At 37.5% G+C, this 17070-nt stretch overlaps 1 long non-coding RNA gene across 16 annotated transcripts in view; it reads left to right on the plus strand.

The window, feature by feature from the left end:
• LOC127637441 (uncharacterized) overlaps positions 1 to 16256 on the plus strand; it is an 80552-nt gene extending 64296 nt beyond the window's left edge. For all 16 annotated transcript variants that reach the window (XR_007969734.1, XR_007969749.1, XR_007969748.1 and 13 more), the window contains 3 exons: positions 2780 to 2932; positions 10628 to 10720; positions 15776 to 16256. This is a non-coding gene — a long non-coding RNA (uncharacterized LOC127637441). The remainder of the gene's footprint in view (positions 1 to 2779; positions 2933 to 10627; positions 10721 to 15775) is intronic.
• The last annotated feature ends 814 nt before the right edge of the window (positions 16257 to 17070 follow it).

A 17070-nucleotide genomic window follows, 5' to 3' on the forward strand; every position in this document is an offset into this window, starting at 1 on the left:
TTGTAATATTCACGAAAAAAGTAGTGTTCCCCAAATTCATGTCTGTGGTGTTACATCAATGGATGTCGCCCCTTTAAGAAAAGGGGGAAATCTGTTTGGACTACTTCCTGTGTGTAAAGGTCATTGCAGGTGCTGGTTGATCTGAGGGGTGCATGGTGAGTACATTCTTTCTTATTCATTTTCTTAAAGTTAGCTAAATTCCTGACAATTTCATGTGTTGCACTTTATTAGTGTCTGTGGTGTTATGTTGATAACTTGCAGATTTTACATATTTTAATAAAAAATTTGATAAATGCATACTTATTAATATTTCTAGAATGTCCTCTGATCTTGAAATCATCATGATGGCAGCCTCCATTTTAGAAAAGTCTGGATTTAGGCTAATTTGTCTGTGGTGTTGCTGTCTGTGGTGTTACAGTCTTTCCTGGTAACACCACAGACTCTATAGTAACTCCACAGACAATATACCAGTAATGTTGTATTTTTAAATATAAAAATATTTAAGTTAGCACAGACCATTTTTCCTGCCTTTTTTTAATGTATATACAATAAAAAAAAAAAACAACTCTTCTTTGGCAAAAATAGGGTACAAGATGAACAATTAAACATTTATTTCAAAAATGATATTTAAATTATCAATGAAACTGAGTCCTTAAAGTAATTTATTTATTTATTAATTATTACCTAAAGTTGCATATGCCTGTTTATTTAGAATAAATCAAAATTTTACTTCAAATATTGGTAACACCATAGACATAAGTGTTTCACCAATGTTTGATTCAAATTATTTAAAAATATAAATGTTATTAAGCTTCAATTTTAATTGATATAGAATATTAAACTAATTTTAAATGCATAGCAATACATTTTATTAAAAGAAAACAAAAAAGCATTGTTACAATTTCTGCCTCTCATTAACCCCAATTGAAGAATGACCCAGCTCTCTAACAGGCTTTTCTATGATTAACTAACTTGTTTTGTGTTGCAGGTCTCAGGAAGAGATGCTTTGGAATTATTGTTCTTATAACTGTGAAAAGAGAGCACAGCTTTTTAAAAATGTTAGGCTCAAACATGGAAGAATGGAACAATTTCCTTGTTAACATCAGAAATGTTTATGTACATTCAAATCACTAAATGCACTAAAAGTACTGTTATTACACCAAAACTCCAGATCAGCAACCAAATGAATCTGGTACCAGTTAAGTTTTGCTTTCTGTTATGTGGGTTTGCTGTGTCATGTTCTGAGGCTGATTACTTTATTCACCTGCATACTGCACATTTAAAGTAAACCATAAAGTCAGGTGCCTTATAAATACTGTAACTTTAAAAGCAGTGTATATTCTAGCCTTTGCATGTGTATCAAGGTGCAGCGAAAAGAGCACAGAGGCATCTTTTAAAAAAAAAAAAAAAAAATATATATATATATACACTCACCTAAAGGATTATTAGGAACACCATATTAATACTGTGTTTGACCCCCTTTGGCCTTCAGAACTGCCTTAATTCTACGTGGCATTGATTCAACAAGGTGCTGAAAGCATTCTTTAGAAATGTTGGCCCATATTGATAGGATAGCATCTTGCAGTTGATGGCGATTTGTGGGATGCACATCCGGGGCACGAAGCTCCCGTTCCACCACATCCCAAAGATGCTCTATTGGGTTGAGATCTGGTGACTGTGGGGGCCATTTTAGTACAGTGAACTCATTGTCATGTTCAATAAACCAATTTGAAATGATTCGAGCTTTGTGACATGGTGCATTATCCTGCTGGAAGTAGCCATCAGAGGATGGGTACATGGTGGCCATAAAGGGATGGACATGGTCAGAAACAATGCTCAGGTAGGCCGTGGCATTTAAACGATGCCCAATTGGCACTAAGGGGCCTAAAGTGTGCCAAGAAAACATCCCCCACACCATTACACCACCACCACCACCAGCCTGCACAGTGGTAACAAGGCACGATGGATCCATGTTCTCATTCTGTTTACGCCAAATTCTGACTGTACCATCTGAATGTCTCAACAGAAATCGAGACTCATCAGACCAGGCAACATTTTTCCAGTCTTCAACGGTCCAATTTTGGTGAGCTCTTGCAAATTGTAGCCTCTTTTTCCTATTTGTAGTGGAGATGAGTGGTACCCGGTGGGTTCTTCTGCTGTTGTAGCCCATCCGCCTCAAGGTTGTGCGTGTTGTGGCTTCACAAATGCTTTGCTGCATACCTCGGTTGTAACGAGTGGTTATTTCAGGCAAAGTTTCTCTTCTATCAGCTTGAATCAGTCGGCCCATTCACCTCTGACCTCTAGCATCAACAAGGCATTTTCGCCCACAGGACTGCCGCATACTGGATGTTTTTCCCTTTTCACACCATTCTTTGTAAACCCTAGAAATGGTTGTGCGTGAAAATCCCAGTAACTGAGCAGATTGTGAAATACTCAGACCGGCCCGTCTGGCACCAACAACCATGCCACGCTCAAAATTGCTTAAATCACCTTTCTTTCCCATTCTGACATTCAGTTTGGAGTTCAGGTGATTGTCTTGACCAGGACCACACCCCTAAATGCATTGAAGCAACTGCCATGTGATTGGTTAATTAGATAATTGCATTAATGAGAAATTGAACAGGTGTTCCTAATAATCCTTTAGGTGAATGTATATACACACACACGCACATCTGGGAGTGGTTAACATTGTGTGCCCCAAATTATGTAGTGTTGGGTGTCATAGATGGGGTCATTTGACCATGGGCTTATACATGATTTGCTATGTTTTATGCTTCAGGTTTATTACGAGTTCAACAAAGTGGTGAGTAAAATTCTCAGACAGATCTTCTTTGATGCACTTGACCGTTTCTCTCCAAGCCTGATGGACCTCTTCAGGAAGAAGAAAGGCCTCACCGCCAAGCTTCTGTCTGAGCTTTTACGTTAGACAAAGGTGGGTTGACTTGTCTACGTAAGTCTAGTCCATTTTTTCCCTATCTCTGTTCATCTCCTTTGCCTTTCCTCTCTCTCCTTTCTTCTCATCTCTTCTTTTCTCTCCTTACCCCTCTTCTCTTGTCTCCATTCTTAAAGGGATATTTCACCCAAACATTCTGTCATCATTTACTCAGCCTCATGTCATTCCAAACCTGTATGACTATCTTCTGTGGAACACAAAAGAAGATATTTTGAGAAATGTCTCGTGTTTTTTTTGGTCCATACAATGCCAGTCAATGGGCACCAATGTTGTTTGGTTATCAACGTTCTTAAAGATGTCTTCTCTGTGTTCCACAGAAGAAAGTCATACAGGTTTGAAATGATACATGGGTGAGTAAATGATGACAGAAATAACATTTTTGGGTGAACTATCCCTTTAAATCTCTTCCTTTCATCTTCTGTCTCTTTTTTTCTCATTTTCATTTGTCTTCTCCACTTTGCTCTCCCCCTTTTCTTGTTTCAACTCTTCTTTCCTTTACCCTTTTGTCCTCTCCCTTTTCTTTCCTTTTGTGTCATCTATTTTTTTATTTTATTTATTTATTTTTTATTAACAGAAGCTCTTACAAGATGTTAATTGTGTGTAGGAAGGATCCACATTTTGATACATTGAAAGTCGTATTTAACAAAAGGAATATACACATGTATAACCCTACAAACACACCTTACAAGGATGATGATTTTCAATTTTAAACATCAGAAGATAAAACAAGAGAAGAAAAAAAAAAAATGCTAAGTAAATAAAATCAATACAAAACAAAAACACAAATATTGCACGAACTTACCCATCCCACCCCCCACCCTCTTCCCATGTATGGTTCTCAGTTTCCTTTCATTTATATATATCTAAACAGTCAATATACAGTTTATACATACCCCCATTTGTATACATACATACCTATGTAAATCTACACATTACTCACAACAAATGCATCAATGAGGAAGTTTCCAGAGAAGGCAGAATGTCTATGAAGCGGCCCCAGATTTCTCTAAAGGCTGCATGCTTCCCCCTCACATTATATAATATCTTTTCAGGTGTGCAGTAAGATATAAGCTCATTAATCCAATGTCTTACTGATGGTGAATTTTCAGATTTCCAGTTAATCAGAATACATTTTTTTACTGCAGTGCTCGCAAGTAAGATAAAGTATTTCTTGTAGTAGTTAGCATTAATAGAACTTGTGTCCCCCAGGATCCATAGTTTTGGGTCCTGTTCAATTTGACTTCCTATTACCCTTGAGGTTAATTCAGTGACACGTTTCCATAATTCTTCTATCATTGGGCAACTCCATAGCATGTGTATAAAATCACCATCAGTCACTTTACATCTCTGACATTTGGAGGAAATGCTGCTGTCAATTTTATGTAACCTGTAGGGGGTGTAGTATGTCCTATGGAATATATTAAATTGAATTTGCCTGTGTTTTGTGGAGGTTAGCGCAGTCTGTGCTTGTTCCAATAGATGACGCCAATCTGCCTCCTCATAAATACAGTCTAGATCTTTTTCCCATTTCCCTTTAGTAGATGTTTTATCATAAATCAGTAACTTTCCATTGATGATACCGTATATAGAAGATATTATTCCTTTTGCTGATCCGTGTAATTTGTTACATAGGTGGGTTTCAAGAGGAGTTTCTTTTGGGATATATGGGAATGTTTCTTTGGATTTCTCGTTAACCCAGTCTCTAATTTGTAGGAATTTGAAGAAACTATTTTTGGAAAGGCAAAATTTTTCATTTAGTTGTTGGAAGTTAGCAAATGTATCATCAACGTATAAGTCAGCAACTGTTTGGATTTCTCTTTCCTTCCATCCCCGCAACACTGATTCAGCTATGTGGTGTGAGAGGTTGGGATTACCCCACAAAGGTGCCCTTCTAAGAAAAGAAATATTTGTATCGATAAGTGAGTGAGATTCTTGCCAAGCAGCAAATGTGTTAAGTATTATTGAGTTGTTTGTGAGTGTGGCTAAACATTTTTTTGTGCCTATGAATGGAATATCCTTTAAAGGCATAGACTTCATCTCATGTTGTTCTGTTGGGACCCATCTAACCTCATTGTTCTCTGCATGCTGCCAGAGCCAAATCGATCTGTACTGTGAAGCAAGATAATAATTCCTAAAATTTGGTAAGTTGAGTCCTCCCCTTGAATATGGAGCCTGTAGAGAAATGAGTTTGACTGTAGGGTTTTTTTCTTTGCCATATAAACGGAGTTACAATTTTGTTAAGTTCTTTGAAGAAACTCTTGGGAACATTCATCGGGAGACATTGAAATAGATAAATAAACGTAGGTAAAATTTTCATTTTGATAGTATTAATTCTGCCTGTGAGAGACAATGGAAGATCAATCCATCTTTGAAGGTTAAGCTTGGTTTGTTCCAATAGTTTTATATAATTCTGTTTAAATATATGTTCATCCGATTTATCAATTTGTATACCCAAATATTTGAAACCAGTGCTGCACCATTTTAATGGGTCGGTGAGAGCTCTAATATTATTGTCCTGTGTATTTAGTGGTAAGATCTCGCTTTTAGTGTAATTTAATGTATATCCTGAGACTGCACTATATTCTTTGAGGCATTTTAATAGAGGGGGGACTGATGTTTGTGGATCAGTTATATATAATAGGAGATCATCTGCGTACAGAGGAAGTTTATGTTCATTTGTGCCAAATTTAATTCCTGCTATGGAGGTGTTAGAGCGGATGGCAATAGCTAATGGTTCAAGTGCAAAGAGCAGAGGGGAGCTTGGACATCCTTGCCTGCACCCTCTGGATAATGAGGAAAGTGTTAGATAGAATGTCATTTGTTAAAATATTAGCTTTGGGGGCATTAAAAAGTGTTTTAACATTGAGTGAATTTCTCTCCAAAGCCCATAGCCTCTAGAGTCCGAAATAAAAAGCTTGGTTCGATCCTGTCAACTGCTTTGTTTGCATCCATAGACATTATTAGCATAGGATTTTGATTTTTTTTTTAGCGGTGTTCAGTATGTGGAGCAGTCGTCGCACATTGTCTGCTCCATACCTGTTTTTAACAAAACCTGTTTGGTCAGCGTGTATTATCTTTAGTATAACGTCTTCCAGTCTGAGAGCAATTAGTTTGGATAGTATCTTATAGTCTGCGTTTAAGAGGTTGAGGGGTCTGTATGAGTCACATTTCTGTTTGTCCTTGCCCGGTTTTGGAAGCAGTGTGATTGTTGCGATTTCCAATGAGTCTGGTAATTTTTTATTTTCTAGAGCTTCTTTAATCATCTTCGTGAGTGGAGTTAATAATTTTTTTGAAAAGGCCTTATAATATTCGACAGGGAAGCCGTCTGGCCCAGGAGTCTTGTTATTTTGTAAAGAATTAATGGCTTGGAGTACCTCTGTTTCTGATATATCTGCATCAAGCATATCTCTATCCTCATCTTGCTATTTGGGAAGAGTTATTCCATCCATGAACCTTTTTGCTCCAATATTATCAGCATCCTGCCCAGTTTTATATACATTTTCGTAAAATTGTTTGAATTCTGCATTAATAGATGGCGAATTATCAAGGAGTCTGCCATCCTCTGTTAATATTGAGTGTATACATTTATCAGATGTTTCCTTTTTAATTTGCCAAGCCAAGAGTTTGCTTGTTTTGTTCCCGAATTCGTAATAGTGATATCTAGTTCTGGCCATAGCTGCTTCCTCTTTGCTAGTGCATAGATTATTATATTGCATCCTTGTTTTTGTTAGTGTGTTAAGGTGTTCTTCCTTTTTGGTGGCAATGTATTCCTGTTCCTGCTTTTTAATATCTCTTTCCAATTTGGTTAGTCTCTCTCTAATTTGTTTTACCTTGTGGGCACTGTATGATAAAATTTGACCTCTCATATAGGCTTTAAGAGCTTCCCAAATGTTGGCATGTGAAGAGGAATTTGTATTGGCATCAAGAAATATTTCAATATTAGTAGTCATATATGAAATAAACTCAGGGTCTTTCAACATGTAATTTTTGAATCTCCACCTGCGGGTTGTGGGCTGTGGAGTATCAGTCAACCAGGAGAATTTGATGGGATTATGATCTGAGAAGGTAGCTGCTAGATAGGAGCATTCTATCACTGTGGCTATCATAGCTAGTGGCACCAGGAACATGTTAATTCTAGAGTGTGTATTATGCATAGGTTAAAAGAAAGAGAAATCCCTCTGGTTTGGATAAAGATTTCGCCACACGTCAATTATGCCTATGTCTTTCATACCTTGGTTTAGTGCTATTGCCGCCTTTGATAGTGAAGATGTTTTGTGTAATGATCGATCCAAAAGAGGGTTTAAGACCAAGTTAAAGTCTCCACCCACAACACATTGAGCCCCAATTTTCGCCAGTTTCATAATCAGATTGTTAAAGAACAACGGGTCATCATAATTGGGCCTATATATATTCACTAAGGATATCTTGTTCCTATTTATTTCACAATCTACAAGCAAAAATCTGCTGTTTTTATCCTTTTCAACTGAATTTAATTTAAAGTTCAGATGTTTATTAATGAGCAAGGCGACACCTCTTGCTTTTGAGTAGGAAGAATAGAAAACATTACCCACCCAGTCTCTGCGCAGTTTAAATGTTCAGAGTCAGTGAGGTGGCTCTCTTGGATAAATATTCCTGGCCTTTTGTCTGGGGCTTCAAAGCACACAGAATATCTAAAATACACGTGTGTAAGCCTAGGTCGTTATCATTGCTACTGGGCTGCCAATTGTAGAGCCTTAACTTACTGGCAGGACCCGCACCCCGACAGTCCCTCAACTGATATCCCTTCATGGCCTATGATTGAGCAAGGTGCCTCAAATTCATCAATCTCCTCATTACTTTTTGCTGTCCCAGCGACATTTAAAGCCACAGTAGGATCCCATTTTATGATTAATAGTTCTCTTAGAATATGGCTTCAGATAAGGCATTTAAATTGCCAAATACCTCTTTTCTTGCTCCTGTCTGTCGTAACCATGCCTTTAAAACTTCACTATTAGACCCAGTGTTCACAGAAAAGGCTAGAAAAGGAATCCTTACCTTGAGAGATTTATATATTGACAATAATTTTGCCACATTCACTCAACTAACAGAGAAATATGACCTTCCTGCTTCACATTTCTTTAGATACCTACAAATTAGAAATGATGTTCGTTCCACTGTGCCAAATTTTGAAATATTATCAGCCGATAGTGAATTACATAAATTGCTTACTTGCGTTCCCAACATTCCAAAGTTAGTTACAAAATTTGTTGACTTCTTCACAAGTCAGTTAGATTTTTCCACTATTCATCTGAAAAACGTTTGGGAAGAGGAACTAGATGTTCAGCTCTCTGAGGAGGACTGGGAAAAATGTCTTAAAAATATATACACCTGTTCTATTAATGCCAGGCACCAACTTATTCAGTATAAGGTGTTGCACAGATTACACTACTCAAGGGTTAAACTTAATTCTTTCTATCCTACTATCTCCCCTCTCTGCAATAAGTGTGAGTCTACGGAGGGCTCTCTTGGTCATCTCTTCTGGGCATGCCCAAAACTGGGTGAATTCTGGTCAGAAGTTTTTCAGTTTCTTTCTGAAGCTTATGCTTGTGAGCTTCCCTTGGATCCTGCTATTGCCATTCTTGGCTGGTCTGCCTCTTTGCTGCGCCTTAATAATGCTACCCGACTGCCTATACAGTATGGTTTGATGATTGCCAAAAAATCTATACTCTGCGTGTGGAAGAAAAATTCGAAGCCACTATTCAAGTTTTGGTTGTCAGAACTTTCCTCCACTCTGCACGTGGAAAGACAAGAGAGAAATTTGAAGCCTCTTGGAGGCCTCTTTTCAATCACTTGTTAAAAATCAACAATGATGAAGCTATTAAATATGTTTTTCTATTCATTTTTTAAATTGTTTTTTTATAAGGATTTTATTGTTATTTCCATTGACCTCTTTAATGTAAAGATACCTATGTATATCTCATGTGGTCAAGTTGTACAATCTCACCTGGTTTATAATGTCTCACTAGGCAAACATCTGTTTTGACCTTCCTTGCCTGTGCCTGGTGATGTGGTTTTCTGCACATTTGAATCCAACTGAATGAGTTTTTTTTTTGTGTGTGTGTTTGTGTTTGGTTCTGTCCTGTGATTGTATTGTCTATTTGTCTGAAAACCTACAATAAATATAATAATAAAAAAAAACATTAAAGTAAAACCCCTGTAACAAAAACACATTAGGTAGGTAACTCTCTTAAACAACAGAGGTGGCTCCAGCAACTGCTGTAATGAAAAACTAACCACTCATAACAGTTTGTATATGAAAAAGTTTGCAATTTTACAATATTAGAGATAAGGCAGAAATATAAGTTGGTTAAATGAGGTGTGATCCCATTCTACCATTATAGTGTAAACCCCAACTTCACGTTCATTAGCCTGCACGCAGGGTCAACAGTTTATCATCAGCCATGGTCCCAATTATTTTGAACATTTGAATATAACAGGATTAGGCTATCATGTCGTAACTTGAATCACAACCCTTCTCATCAGTGTCTATAACGGTGGACTATGTACTGCAGACACTTTAGTTAGCTTTATGCTACTCGCTTGGGAGATCTTTCAAAAAGCGTTGCACTTCGGCTGGAGTGGAAAAAAACTTGACTGTTCCCAGATGTTTGATGCGAAGCTGAACTGGGAAAATCAGCGCGTATTCCATCTCCTTCTCTCACAGTATCTGCTTCACGTCACGGAACTCGTCTCTACTACGCTGCAGGTCTGCGCTGTAATCTGGATAAAACGATATCCTTTTGTTCTCGTATGTCATCTCTCCTTTACTTCTGGCCAGTCTAAGGGCTTTTTCTTTGTCTCTGAAGTTCAGGAATTTGGCGATGAGGGGCCGCGGTCTGTCAGACTTCTTCCCGATGCGGTGTGCTCTTTCCAGGGTGACATGTGAGGTGAAGTTTTCATTACCCAGGATTTGCGGTATAAACTTTTCTAAAAATCCTACAGTATCACGACCCTCTGCTTGTTCCGGCACCTTTATTATCCTAATGTTAGACCTCCTGCTGCGGTTTTCTAAGTCGTCAGTTTTGTCTTTGAGATTATCAGTTTCTCCATTTCATTCTCCAATATCTTTGATATTGTCTTCATTTGTCCTCACTCGTGTCTGTATCTCCTCTACCTGTTCCGCCGGTGTGGAGAGTGAGGACTCGATTTTCGTTAATGTTGTTTGTATGTCGGCTGTTTTCTTGTCAATATGCTTTGTGAGGTCGTCTTTAGTTTCTTGAATAGCGTCGAAGTTTGCTGAAGGATGTTTCCTTTTCCCCGTCCGCCATGTTTCTTGTGGTTACCGCGTGGAGTTGTCGCAAAGTTTGAGTTGTAGTTTTCTTTCTTTTCGAAGATCGTAGCTTGCCATATGTGTTCTTAATGGCTTTGCCTCTTGCGAACAAATTAAAGTGATGAGAGGTTAAATCAGGATAAAGGCGGATGCTAGGTACCACCACCGAGAGCTCACGAACACACGTCTGCTCTCCTCCGCTGCATCCGGTCTCCCCCTGTGTTATCTCCTCTTGTCCTGTCCTTTGACTTCACTGCAAATTTCCAGGACTGGAAAGTAAGGAATTCTGGGGATGTTTGAGAATTTAATTAATACATGTGAGTATCCTTAGCAAACTGTTGTACAATATGTGCACTATCTTCCAGACCACTGAGCCAACAGACAATAGCTGCCTTTGTCTTCGGGGACTGCCGGTCATTTTGGGGGATGATCCTTCTGCCGCCTTCAAGACCTGCTCCGTAAGTAATTAATTTGTTGTAAATGATGCAGGTACATAGTTATTTTGATTTATTTTCATTTTAAGCCATTAGTGAAGACTGTCTGCAACTAATTTTCAGAGTAATTTTATCAGCATTCAGTTTTTCCCAGACTTTTATTTATGGCCAAGCAAATTTTAACTAAATGCTTTTTTGAATATCTGTATTATTGATACTTGACATGACAAACTGAAAAGATTTCTCTATAAATTCAGTAAAAATGGGCTCAAATTACCTTTTTTCTTTTCTCTGCTGTTGCAGTACAAATGAAAGGAAAAACTTTGTTTCATGTTTTTTGAAGTTGAAGGACATTACTGCCATAATTGGATATGTACATTAAAAGTATTGGTTGCAAAACTGTGCACTGAAAATGGTTTGTTAGCTTGGCAGCTCAGGAGAACTTTCCCATTGTCACAGTTGTGATGAAAAGATTTGAAAAACTGCTTCCAGAAACTTATGGTGTATGACTCCCTTTACATTTGCCTAATTTGTATTACTTTACTGTCACCAGTTGGAATTTACACATATGTCTTGTAGATGAGTTTTGGGTCTGCTTGTTGTTAAATCCTGGTTATGCCAACAAGTGTACTCAAAACTCCTGTTTCAGTTTGGGATCCAAAGACATCTGCAAAACTTTCCACTGGTGACAGTAAAGTAGTTTAAGCAAATGTATTTGGAGTCACATGATTCTCAAAAATGTTGCATGGCAACATAGAAGTTTCTGAGAACAGTTATTCCACATCTTTTGAGCGTGACTGAGGCTAAAAGTGGGTAAACTCTCCATAGGTGCTAATTAGAGGTCGACCGATATTGTTTTTTTCAGGCCGATGCCGATCTTTTGAAATCCGGGATGGCCGATTATTGCTGCCGATTTATTTTGGCCGATATATGCTTGTTTTTAACCTCTTATTTGAACCTTTTATTTGAAAGATAAAATGTAACACAAATAATTACTTAAGATAGACAAAATTTCTCAACAAATACATTTATTGAACACTTTACAAATCTGCACTTGTACACTTAAATTAAAAATGTATAATGTAAAAAACATATTGTATAAATAATGTATAACAAATATATTAAATAAACAAAGCAGGTGTTACGAACTGCTCCGAGACACGAAGGTTGAGATCCAAATGCAGCTTTAATTAAGGGGCAATCCAGACACGTAATCCAATATTCAGAGCATCCAAGAGCAGCACAGGCATAACTAGGGATGGGTATCATTAAGGTTTTAATGGTATTACTACTCTTACCGATACTGCTTATCGATCCGGTACTTTAATGGTATTCTTAACAGTTCTTTTTGTTAGTGTTTATATATATATATTACACAAAGATAAACGTTATATAGGCACAGTGATTTAATTTCAGGAAGGTCTACTAACATTACTGTTCAGGTGTGGTCTAAAAAGAAATCTAATAAAGTAATCAATTGTAAAATAACACTGCATAGTTTATCATAGATAGATTAATGCTTATTAATGCAGAAGTTATTCATTCAAGAGCTGTAAGTGATTTTCTCTTTGCCTTTTTGTTGTTTGTAGGGTATGCAGGTCAGGTTTGGGGAATGTACAATTAATTCCAATGATCGTAATCAATGATTAATCATACGGTGTGACCCAGATACCAATACATATGAAAACGCCCCAAAAAGGGCTTATATAGTCCAAGAGTCTGCTTCAAATATATATAGATAATTAAACACAATGAATTATAATTAATTATCGATATACATCATATGCAGACAGGCTATATACATTTTAATAACACCTTAATGGAATTGACCCGTAGGCTACCGCAACCAGTCAGTTCGTCCGCCGAACCACTTTATTCGATACTCTTGATCAATTCTCCAGAAGGGTTATTCTTAGTTATAAGCTTATTCATCAAAAGCACGTTAACTTACTTTGATAATATCAGCTCGTAGCTTAAAATCGCACATTAAAGAGGCTTTGCTTTATGACCAACAAACACAGACAATCCAGCGTATAATTGATTTTAATATAAGGCACTATGATATATCACTACACTTGACAGACATACATGTAACATAAAATAAACATAAAATAAGCAAAATAAACACAGTAAGGGAAAGTAAAGAATTATTAGAGGTATGGCAAACTTATTACAACAATTAACCCTTTGAAGCCAGCAAGGAAATTACACACTGTGATGCATTTGAATTTCAATGGAATAATACTTGCACAAAAGGACCTTTTGCGTGGCTGAGCAAGGCTGCGTGGGTATCGTGTCCTCGTGGTGTTCTTGAGATGGAGGATTTCGGTTCGGTGTTTCCAGAGCGTGGTTTGCTTGCTGGAAACTCGAGGCGTCTTAGAGGGTGACTGTTGAGCGTTCCGGAGGGTTGCAGAAGATCGGGGGAAGACGTGAGAGAGGGTAATATGGCTTGACGAGATCCAGAAGAAGTGAAGTAGGGAAGTAAAAAGAGATGTAAGAAAGCTTGAGATCCGGGAGCGTCCCAGGGGAATAGGTGAGATGAAGTGGGGGCAGCAAAAAGAGATAAGAGTAAGAGAGCGAAGGGTAAGAGAGGATGCAATTTATAACCTTAGAAAACGTGTCCCACCTCTCATTGGCTCGACCAATAAGAAGGGTGGAAGTTCCAGGCGGGAATTTGGTTTATTGCTCTTTGTTCTAAGAGTGCTCCTCTTAGAACTAGGAAATATTCTTGTAATACTAATATGTTGTTTTTATCGACATATCCTGTACACAGTCATTTCGATCTTCAAAATACCAAGTTATAGAGCCCAAATGTGCCACACATATGATTTCGGTTAACCATAGTATGCAAAGTCTGAAACATTAACCCATTAGAGTTTGCGAGAAAACATAGACCAAACAACATGAAGGGAAATCATGAGATGGGACATTAGATACATGTCAATACATTTATCACATGGATATATATATATATATAGAATATATAGGATTAAAAGGGTTCATTTCTCCTTCTCAGTAAGAATTAAGTGAGCGTCAGCAATCTCTGCACATTCCTTTTGGAGGTCGTAAAAATCTCCCTTATTTTGGGCATGAGAGGGGGTCCTTTGTCCCGTCAAGGCTCATTTGCATGACCGGGTCCGGCTTTGGGTTGAATAACTCAAAAGATGGTAAAACATAGCAGAACACAATTCTAAGGTGATCTTATATTCATATTCAGCTAGGACAAATCATAAGGTTTAATTTGATACCAAGAAAAATGTATTTGGTACCCTTAAAAGTAGATATACACTCTCAGGCTATTAAATATAAAGCCTCAGAGTTTAAACTACACAACGAAACAATTCTAACGTTTCTGATATACAGCAGAAATACACAACGTACAGGGGTTAGACATATTTCTTTAAAAATAAGCATTTTTAGGTTTAAATGGAAGACACACACATTTTTACATTCAAAGTCTCACATGGCTTTCCTCACATTGTAAAACACGAGGGTGTCACATGTGCGGGGGTTTTTAGGAAGCACCACGAGGGTTCTCTGTCAATAGTTCATTGTACTATCACAGGCTAGCTGGTGCTATTTCGGTGGTCTTACAGGGAGTTCTTTGTATTCATGAATCTGCTGAGTTAATGATTATCCTTCATTGATTCCTCCAGACGCTACATGTTTGATTAGCAGTAATAGCTCAATCGTCAGCATGTTCATTAGACTGCTTCCCCTTTAAGACCGAGTCTAATAGGCTCCTGATGCAGCATATTTTCTCCCAACTATTTCCATAACTACGTCCATTTAAGACATAAACTGTGTTTAAGTGAATCTCCAAGCCGGTCGTTTTGACATATTTTTGTGTATATTTGATCGTTTAGACGCGCACATGAAACCCAAAGTAGCCTATACTTTGCTTGTCTCTTTGCGGTGTGTTTCGTTGTGCGCGCCGCCTTGGGAACGGTATCTCTTGCGCTCTTTTTATTATTAAACGCGTCCCGCAATTTAGCAACAGTAGCATTTTACAACAACCAACGATCGTGCTGATTCTGACGTTAAGTTTGAGTTTTAGGGAGAAATGTCAGTGCACCGCTGTGAAGGGAAGGAAGTTGTGCTAGACAGAATGCGGCTTATGTATAAATATTCTTTTTATAATCTTTGGAAGGTGAAATCTAAAATAAAATCGGACTAATATCACAGATCTCGCTGTTGCACCACGTCAGCGAGATCGATCTCTCTCTCTCTCTCTCTCTCTCTCTCTCTCTCTCTCTCTCTGACTGCGAATAGCTAAATTGCATCACAGACAAATGGTTTCATATTATTATACATAGAAATGGCTGGCGAGATAAAATAACTTTCTCTTTATAGCAGTATTAAATGTATTTTCTTAATTTCTCCAGTACCGACAGCAGAACCGATAACGTCCAAGCCAGTCCTTCAATAGCCTATAGTGCGTTGGTATATTTTTTTATTACTTATTTCTCTGCATTGAGTGACAACCCTCTCAAATATAAGACACACAAACCGAACAAATAAAAGTCTCAGATTCGCTGTCTGTAATTGCAAAATTCTTGCTTACTTATTGTGACATGATAGCCACCCTTCTGCTGTGATAATGCAACTTCAACTACGCTATCAATATCCTAAGTAGCCGAACGTCATGTCACCTATCGCGTTTGTCGCGTTTTTTCTTGAAGTTGGCAGTAACATATCAAAAGTTTTTAATTAAATATAAAGAAGTTATACAAATTTAATCCTTACTGTTTTCTCCAAGGAACTTAACTCCTTCCTTGAGGTCTGCTCACTCTGCTGGAAAATGACTCTAGGGGCAGCGTGCATTCCACGGCCGACCGATTAATCGGTCGACCTCTAGTGCTAATCTACAAAACCATATTTGGTGCACAGTTTTGCAGTCAGTTCTTGTAATGTACAGATCCAAATATGGCAGTTGATGAAAGTCAATTTAAGACTGGGATTGTCCTTTTAATAATTAGTTTTCGTGCAGTTCATATTGTATGGTGCTTTTCATTATACAGTCGGAGGTAAATTTTGGTGGACAACATGGCATTATCTATCTGTTTCTTTCTCTGTTAGGATGTAACTGACAAGGACTTGTACAGTCAGACTCCAGTGGAAATCCTCTACGTTGATCAAGAAAGTCCTCAACTAAACCCATCCAGAGTGGGGATCTTCTTGGAAGGGAGTTTGGTGATGGGTGAACTGGCCAACCTGCCTCTGGCCTTCTGTGTCCTTTTCGGACTGATTTATGCCCTGCACCTGAACTAACCCAAGTGCATGAAAAACACCTTCTCCTTTATTCTGCAGGTAATGCTCAACCTGGGAAAAGGTGAGCTGACACCCAAAATTCATTCTTTGAAAAATCAGCTTGCCGTGTAAAACGAGCTTCCCAATAGTTATACCTCTGCTCCAAATACCTGGTGGTTAGTTTGAAAGTTTACTGTTGTGCACCGTTTCATAGAGACAAAGGTTGGAAATCTCTGAAACTTGAAGTTGGCAAGTCCTTTGACTGTATTGCTGTCTGTTGTATTTTCAAATGAAACGTTCTAAATTGAAATAAAACAGAAAAAGAATGTACTTTTGTTATTTGCTTTTTTTTATTTAATTATCTAGTTTAATTATTTTTTTTTATATAAACTTAATTTAACTTAAGAAACTAAGTGGAGTAGCTGGACAGATCAATTGATATTACAAATTATTTCAAGTTAAATAAACTTAGAATTTAGTGTATTGAACTTATAACTTGAGTGAAGTTCATTTCAAATAAAAGTGCTGGAATTTTTAAGTACACATTACTTAAAAAAAAATTGGAGGAAACCGGTTGCCTTAAAAAATTTAAGTTCAAAGCTGATTGTCTGTGCTTTATGTAAATGTACAATTATTTATTATAACCTTTATTTAACCAGGATAACCTCTCTGAGATTAAACATCTCTTTTACAGGAGTGTCCTGGCATAAATGGGCAGCAAGTAAATAAAAAAATTCACAACCTAATTAAAATCAACAGAATTGTCAAATTTAACAGAAGTTTTTATCCAAATCCAACAAGCTATTTATCAGCAATAACAAGAGAAGTGATAACAATACGAGGTTCCAAAGTGATTCAGAAAAGTACAGGCAAGAACAGGGAGAGAAGAATATGTAAAAGTTTATCAATGTGCCAGTGTAGACCAACTCAAGCTCATGTGCAATCTGCCTTGCACAGTGTAAAAACGGTGTTATTGTACTGTCAGTTGAAAAAAGAATGACCTTGGGTTAAAATTCTCAGGTGTGAAAAGTGTTTAAAAGTTTTTATTTTGATGCAAACAAAGGATTTATGAAAAATATATTTTTAGAGGCATGCCACAAGATGCATCCAAAGGTGTCTATTAA

Source organism: Xyrauchen texanus, chromosome 45, assembly GCF_025860055.1.
Source record: "Xyrauchen texanus isolate HMW12.3.18 chromosome 45, RBS_HiC_50CHRs, whole genome shotgun sequence".
Lineage (NCBI taxonomy): Eukaryota > Metazoa > Chordata > Actinopteri > Cypriniformes > Catostomidae > Xyrauchen > Xyrauchen texanus.